This window comes from Plectropomus leopardus, chromosome 17, assembly GCF_026936395.1.
Source record: "Plectropomus leopardus strain MGB_pleo_1.0 chromosome 17, ASM2693639v1, whole genome shotgun sequence".
Classification (NCBI taxonomy): domain Eukaryota; kingdom Metazoa; phylum Chordata; class Actinopteri; order Perciformes; family Serranidae; genus Plectropomus; species Plectropomus leopardus.
The window spans coordinates 6,890,120-6,897,771 of NC_142192.1; the positions used below are offsets into that span (position 1 = coordinate 6,890,120).

General features: G+C 39.5%; 1 long non-coding RNA gene across 1 annotated transcript; it reads right to left on the bottom strand.

The window, feature by feature from the left end:
• Positions 1 to 1,190: 1,190 nt before the first annotated feature.
• LOC148186595 (uncharacterized) lies at positions 1,191 to 6,941 on the bottom strand. Its single transcript, XR_015779555.1, has 2 exons — positions 4,647 to 6,941; positions 1,191 to 4,503 (listed from the first exon to the last, which is right to left on the bottom strand). It is a non-coding gene; the product is annotated as an uncharacterized LOC148186595 (long non-coding RNA).
• Positions 6,942 to 7,652: the final 711 nt, after the last annotated feature.

Here is a 7,652-nt window from a genome sequence, read left to right on the forward strand (position 1 = left end):
CATCGAGATATTACACTCCAGGTATCCTTCTGCATCCACTGTTGACGTTCTGGGATGCAAATTCCAACACCCAGTTGTCAGCCGGGATTACGCTGCTTGTAGTTATGTTTAAAGCAACAAAAGCACATGGCGATCAACGCTGGAACATCGAGAAACATAAACGCTGGCATGGATGGTTAGGATGAGGCAAAAGCAGCACATAATCAGGTGTAGAAAAAAAACCCATCACATTCAGACGGAATGCAAACATGAGATTCCCGCATGAAAATTGCAGTTTGTAGGATCCAGCCATTGCCCTTCCTGCCTGACCTATAGGGACCTTCACACTCCTTATATTGACTGTCCGTTTTCACCTGATGCCATTCTCCCACATATCATGTGGACGCAACAGGTTCCGTCAGGCCACGCCACCCACGTATCATACTGCCATGACTTTGGAACGAGGACCGGCTGAATGTCCTTAAATTATAATCCCAAAATTTCATCTCTGGCTGATTTGGTGACACCTGTGATTACTGATGATATATATATATATATATATATATATACACACGCACACACACACACACACACACACACACACACCTGCCTATATATATGTATGATTTTTTTTTCAGCCAACCACTGCAGGCGTTCTCCAATTGAATGTGAATTGTGATTAACCCACTACGACAGAAGCTAAAACCCATAAAATCTGTGATTTGGTTAAGTTGAGCATGGTGTATTTGATGGAGTTGGTAATTCAGCATGATGAGATGCCACTAAAACGTTCAAAAGTATGACCATACTACTCACATGTCGCGTCTTGTTACATGATGGGTATCAATTGAAGTACATTGGTATCACTTTAAGGGCTGTGGTTTTGATACTGGTATTGTAACTTTTTAAACTATACAAAGCCCTACTGATTATACACCACCACCAGACATCATTCTTCTTCTCACACTTTAAAACTACAAAGAAACCAATGTACTGCAAGTCTTCTCTAATTTGAAATGTGAGGTGAATTGGACAGAACTAATGACAGAAATAAAATCTCACCAAACTCGCCCATAAAGGCCAGCTCAGTGATGAATCAATCAACAAAGTCGAGTCAAGTCATAATTTTCCTGGGGCTGACACAGACTGTATAATTCCTCCAGTAGCTGAATTTATTTTTCCAAAACAAGCAGAACAGAACAGTTCTCATATGCATCCACAGCTCTCACCGCTTTATTTGAACAAATTAGTGAGTAACCTATAATTTACAGACAACATCACAGACAGCTGAAGAGAGGCCTCGCTCTGTGTTTTCATGACAAATAAGGGCTGGAACACAGACGGCTGAGCGGCGAATACTGTTGAGTCACTCCCACACTGAAAATAATGAACTGTACTTTTAAGAGAGAGTCCCAGACCACTGAGGGTGTAGACTATAAACAAAAAGAGACACCGTGTGAGCGCACGACACGATTTTCGGGAAAGATTTGCTGAATGGAAATGTCACGTCTTGAAATGGCACAGAGGATGATTTCAGCTCGCAGGCCCTCCACACAGCTGCTGTCGGAGCTTCATCTGAGGGTAAAAACTAATGCTATCATACCAACATCTGCTCCGGCCAAACACCAGCCTGCTTTCATTTGGTTTAGAGGAAGATGGGCGGGGGTGCTCTCTTCCCTTATCCCACCAGCTTCCTGACAGCCACAGTAAACACTGGCCCTCTGAAAGGTCACACTGTTTGTCACCCTTGGGCCCCTGCGAGGAGCTCTCCTCTCATAAATATTAATGGCAACTGTACCAAAATGGGGCCACTGACTGTTAACAAGGGGTGTGGAGGGTGGGAGGGAGGGCTGTTCCTTTTTAACGCCGCAAGAGGCTCCTCCGATGTGGGGCCATGGGAAAACAGAGAGGGGGAACCTGGAAAAGTCTGGCCCCTTGCTCCTACCATATGGATCTTCTTAGCCCAATGTGACTGGAGCCCTCATGGCTTCCCGGCGCTCACTTTGGCTTCAGAAGTGAAATCAGCGATAGCAGACAGTTTCCTTGCCAGCCACATCGGCTCTCCACTTGAATAACCAGCGGCTGTAAATTACTCCTAAATGATTGATTACCATCCAGGCACTCTAGTGCACCCAGCTGGGCTAATACTGTATGGTAGTTCTTGTTTATCAGTCGGCTTCAGGCAGCTTATGTAACAGTGTTATGCAGCCTCAGTTCCCCAAAAGTTGTTATGCTGTGTAAAATGTTAATAAAAACAGAATGCTATAATTAGTGAACCTTTTTTTTTTTTTTTTTTAAACCTGTACTCAGTTAAATACAAAGACAGAATTTTCATTGTTGAAACCTCATTGTTTTTTGTACACACTTGTTCTAAATGTATGGCCCAAAAAGTTGGTCTGGGGCAGCAAAACACTGAAAAGGGTGTAGAATGTTAAAAAAAACAAACAAAAAAACACCCACTTGTTGGAATGTAAAGAGGTTAATTGGTAACCAGTGATCAGGATCACAATTTGATATAAAAAAAAACATCCTCAAAGGCTCAGTTGTGACAAGCAAGAATTGTCACTTTGTGGAAAAACTGCATGGTCAAACAGTGCAACAGTCTTGGAACAACCTCTCTCAACACAAAGTTGCAAGGAATTTTAGTTATATCACCATCGACAGTCCTTAATGTCATGAAAAGATTTTGAATATCTGGAGAAACCCTTGTATGTAAGGGGCAAGGCTGAAAACCAACAGTGAAAAGCCATGAACTTTAAAACTCTCAGGCAGAACTGCATTAAAACTGATTTGTTTGTAAAAAGGAAATTACTGCATGGACTTGGGAACACTTTGGAAAATGCTTGTTGGTTAACACAATTTGTTGCATCTAGAAATTCAAGTTTAGACTCTATCATGCAAAATAAAAAGCTATAAATCAACAACATCCAAAAATATGTTGACTTTCCTGGGCCCAAGCTCATCTGAGATGGACTGACACAAAGTGGAAATGTGTACTTTGGTCTGTTGAGTCCACATTTTAAATTGTTGTTGGAAATCATGGGCATCATGTCTTCAGGGATTAAGAGGAAAAGAACCCTCCAGATTGTGCAAAGTCAGCATCTGTGATGCTATGGAGGTGTGTAAGTGCACATGGCATTTCTCATCTATGAAAGCACCATGAATACTGGAAGGTACATACAGGTTTTGGAGCAACACATGCTGCCATCCAGAGTAGATCTTTTTCAGGGGTGTACCTGCTTATTTCTAAAATGAGCCACATTCTGCATATGTTACAACAGTGAGTCTTCGTAGTAAAACAGCACAGGTACCAGATTGACCTGTCTGCAGTCCAGACCTGTCTCCCATTGAAAATGTAGTGCATTATGACGCAGAAAATACAGCAATGAACACAACTGAGGTCGTAAATCAAGCAAGAATTTGAAAGAATTTCACCTTCAAAACCTAAACAATTAGTTCCTCAGTTCCCAAATGCTAACTGAGAGTTGTTAAAAGAAAATTTGATATCACACAGTGGTTAACATGACCTTGTCCTAACTTTTTTTTGGAATACTTTGGGCATCATATTCAGAATGAGTGTATATTTACAATAAAAATTTGATCTGTTTGAGCATTAAATATCTTGTCTTTGTACCCTATTCAAATAAGTAAAGGAAAAGAAAACCAAACAATTAATTGCAATTGTTTTTTTTTGTTTTTTTTTATGTTTTACACAGCATCCAAACTTTTTTGGAATTGGGGTTTGTATAATAATCTGAGCCACAGACTAGATTTACCATGCTTCCCCTTGATGTCCACTTCATATTACTCTCAAACTATCTCCTCTTTCAAAATAAATAAATTAATAAAACGCCTCAGCACATCTGGTTGTCTGCTGATTCCAAGTGATATGCAGACAGCAGCCAAGACGGTCAAAAAACCGCTTTGCTTTGGACCAAGACAACCATGAGTCTGCAAATTGGGGGTCAAATTGGGATGTTTGCTTGATCTGGAATTATTTGTATTTTTAAAAAAATTCCAGCCTTTCATGACTTGGCGATCCTGAACATGAAATATGCTCCCTCCGAAACCCCAAAAGAAAATCATCCAGGCAAGTATATATGTGTGGGATATTTTGCTTCAAAGGGTCCTTATGGAAGGTATAAGACGTGTTAGTCGACTCATAAAACATTAGGTCTAAAAGCGTATTATTTTAAACATACTGCATATGCCTCCTGCCTGCCAGCCCCGGGACTCATTTTCCTCTCAACTGGATTTCCCAAAGTCACAGAGTGTATATCAAACATCGCAATGAGAAGCAACATTTCTCTGGCAGTGTTGATGTTTCCTCATGAAATACCGCTCAGCAGGCAATGGCATCACGGCTCCATGCCGAGGTGGAGGCAGGGAGGGTGATGGATGAGCCACAAGGCGGGGGCTTTACTTTGAGTGGTTGTATGCACGAGGGAATGACATCCGATCTGCCCAGGTGGGGGAAGGACAGGCCTGCTTCTGTTTTCATCAAACCCTCTGCAGGTTCTGGATCTGCCTTGGAGGAAGGTAAATCACTTCTTAACCCTTTTGGTTAGGAGTCAGATAAACGTCAGATCGTCTGTGTGGCTGCAGCTGATTGTCCACTTCATGAGTGTCGTTAACTGAAGGCTAAGTGCTTTATCAGAGACACTTACCTCATGGATACAGTCACAGTGGAAAACATCACAGCCAGGAATAAAGTCATAAATGAAAAGAGAGGGAACGATAAACAGCTGTTAGTGATGATCGTAAGGTAAACAGTCAATTATGCAATCAGTTGTGCTCCCAGAACCACACTGAAGCATTTTCATATGCACAAACGGTTTGACTGTTCTCTGGGGCTGAGACATACAGTAGCAGCAGGTCATAGAAGATTTTCTATTGGCTTTTCCCTTACTTTCATGGCTGAAAAACAAAGCCTCGAAAGGTGTGTTTCTATAACAAATGTATGCAAAACTTGAGAGATATTTTAAAAATGTTGATAAAACACAATTGCAAGATGACTGCAAATTCACTGGGACTACAAGCACATAGCCGTAGCATCATGTGACCTATAAAAGCCAAAATAGTATTTAGAGAGAAATGGCTTTTTAAATCACCTAAACTTAATGTGAGCTTAGAACAAAATGTTTTCATATTTCATACTCACAATTTTAATTTGTGCAATTTGGGAGTTAATGGAAACCTGCCTACGTTTTCATTCTGACTGATAAATGATTTCTGGAAAGTGCTGTGAGCGAAAACATTTAAAATGTAATGGTTTTTGCACACCAAAATAAAGAATGGAGTGTAATCTGAAGTGACTATATTCTGCATAAGCACCCTTCTCAGGTAAGTGAAAAAGTTTAAGTTGCCCAAAGAGTCCACCAAAATCAACCTGTAAAGGACTAACTTGACATTCTGTTAAACAAACCTATTAGCTTTTTTTGCAGAGTTAGTGGATTTAGATTGATCCCCAGTCTCATAGGCCTATCTGTGTGATAAGTATGGCGCTGAAGCTAAGAGGTGATTAGCCTAGCTTAGTGTAAACACAGGAAGCAGGGGGAAATATCTCCTAGCACCTCTAATGTCCACAAGTTAATACATATTGTGAATGAAGATCACTTTAACACAGTAACTCCAGAATTCAGCCTCCTGGCTCTCGGTGGGGACTTGATGCACAGATATGAGATTGATGTTAATCTTGTCATAGAACTCTTGGCAAGAAAGCAAATAAACATATTTCTCAAGACCGTTTCTTTAAAGAATTGTTGATCAAAGAGTGCTTTGGGCTGTTTTTTTTATTTATTATTATATTTTTAATGGCAAATGACGGTCTAGTGTACTTGACTTTTTTTCTTTTACTTTTTGTACCGATTAAACAAAAGCGATTCAATGTGTTTTTTTTTTAAATTGTCAGAGGCACTGGTAGGCATGGCTTCAAGTCATTATGCTAAGATAATGTAGTATCAGCTTCAGACTTAAAGGAAAAGGAATTCTTCACTCCCCAAATTTCCATTTGTTCCATTTCAGTTAGGCTATTGCTGTATTTAGTTGAATCTGTGAAGAAAGCTTTGTTTTTTACCACATGCTCTTGGTGTTGCCATAATCCAGAAACTGAGGAAATTTTTGATAATAGAAATCACAGGGATGCATTTAAAAAACTTCAAAACAAAAACTGTAGTATAATCCATGTTATTTTCTCAGTATTTCCCACACAGATGGCCCTTTCTGATGGAGAGCTGAACAAAATATGAAACCTATAAATGCTCTTTTCAAAAGAGTTTCACAAAAAGTTTTCACAAAAACAGTGGAGTTTGGAGTTTTTTAAAGGATTAGTTCAAATTCAAAGTCCCACAGTGACATAAACTAACTGATCAAAGCAGCAGTACACCAGCAGCTCCCACGTTCAGGGAGGTAAAACTACAGTTTTTATCAGTGTCTGCTTATGAAGAGAGCATGAATAAGTTTCACTTTCAGTTCAGTTCAGATAGATCATACTGCAGGAGTTATGTGAGAGTCTGTAAATGGCTGTTTTTATATAGTTTATAAAGTATATAGTTTGTCAAACGTGGACCCCTATGATTCATCAAGAATTTTCTGTTTTTGCATTCTTTATTCACATATGATATGAGACATGCGAGGGAAGCACGAATTCCACATATCACGGGTTGAGTAACTGATATACAAATGTTGATTTGGGGAGTGAAGTATACCTTTAATGCACAGACATGGAAAGAAGATAAACTTCAATGTTTCAATGAGATCATGTTTTTTATGATCACATTGCTGCTTGTTTCTTGTGGTGCCTACTTCATGTTCTCCTTTCAAGGTGGCAACATTTTCTTGACTCTTATGTACAGCAAAAGCTTACTCCTCTCACAGATATCATGCTTATATTACAAAATTAACAGCCCGGGCTAATGGTAACAAGTTAGTCATCGTTTACATTACCTGGCATGCAGATGGATGTGTTTGGCAAACAGAAGAAGCGTGTTAAAGAATATAGGTAGGTGTAACATATCCCTGTGCGTCAGCTCCCACACAATGACTCATTCAGATTAGCTGAGTCATAATTACTGCTAGCAGTCCAACACGACTGACCTATTTTCAGCTCAACAAACACAAACATATGCAAATCATTTGTAAACTTTGTTGTACCTTTCACTGTTTATAATATGAGGTGTCATTGGAGCAGAGTTTGACTGGCAGAGGTGGGTTTCGCACTAGTCTGCACTCCAGTAAACATTCACAGGTTTTTAATATGGATGTTACTGAGGAACAAAAACAAAACAACGACAACACACCTCACAAAGTTCACCTGATAGCTTTTATTTTTTATGTATTTATTTATTTAGCTTTCATCGACATCTGATGGCCTTCATCAGTTGAGTGTGTAGGTTCAAATTGGTCCTAGAAATAGTAGTTTGACAAAAAATTACAAAACAAAGTTATTTAAAGGGACAGTTCAATCCAAAATAAAAAATATATATTTTTCCTATTACCTGTTGTGCTGTTTATCAAATATATCAGAACAATGCGACTGGTTCAATCTGCCCACATTTCAAGCTGAAGCTGCCCGGTGGTGTATCAGCTACACAAGGCTGACTTTTTGCGTCTGGATCTTACATTGAAAGAACAGCTGTATTTGAAGACTTTGGAATAAGAGTGGGCAGTCATCA